The 591-nt window shown below is 67.7% G+C and overlaps 1 protein-coding gene across 1 annotated transcript in view; it reads right to left on the bottom strand.

Moving 5' to 3' along the window:
* Positions 1-591, bottom strand: part of VWF (von Willebrand factor) — a 118,103-nt gene that overhangs the window by 99,058 nt on the left and 18,454 nt on the right.

Genomic DNA, 591 nt, shown 5'->3' with positions numbered 1-591 from the left:
GGGCGGATGGGTGGATGGATGGGTGGACGAACTGAGAGCAGTGAACAAATGAGCAAGCTCTTAGCTGATCTTAGCCAGGCGTGGTGGCCGATACACCTGGAGGCAATGCCCGGGGTCTGGTCCATCGCGGATCGCCTGGAGCCGCAAAGAGGGGGAGCGTGTGCACTTCCCGCTGCCTCCCCCAGATTCTGAAGGGATCCGGGACCACTCGCTCTACAGTCTGGCCCCCCGTGCGTCGAGCCCTAGACGACGGCAGTCACAGGCTGTCTCCGCCGGGCCAGGACCCCAAGGCTCCGGGCCTCCGGGTGGGAGAACCCATCAACTCCTCCTGGAATCAGCCCGCCCCGCGGGAGAGCCAGCCCGGGAGGGACGCGGTGTCCCGCTGGGAGGTGGCAGGGAAAAGCGCACGCGCTCGCCGGGCGGGCGGCTCACGCCTGCAGTCCCCGGACCTTGGGAGGCTGAGGCGGGAGAACCACTGGCCGCCAGGGCTGGAGACCAGCCTGGGCCGCACGGCGAGACTTCGCCTCTTACACAGAAAACATAAAACCGGTCGATAAAGCGGCGGCACCGGGAGGGCCCCCCAGCGCGTCC

The sequence above is a fragment of the Carlito syrichta genome, unplaced genomic scaffold (assembly GCF_000164805.1).
Source record: "Carlito syrichta isolate Samal-C Ts95f unplaced genomic scaffold, Tarsius_syrichta-2.0.1 Scaffold311146, whole genome shotgun sequence".
NCBI lineage: Eukaryota > Metazoa > Chordata > Mammalia > Primates > Tarsiidae > Carlito > Carlito syrichta.
The sequence above is the reverse complement of the archived record's forward strand: the minus strand, read 5'-3'. Positions and strand labels throughout refer to the sequence as shown.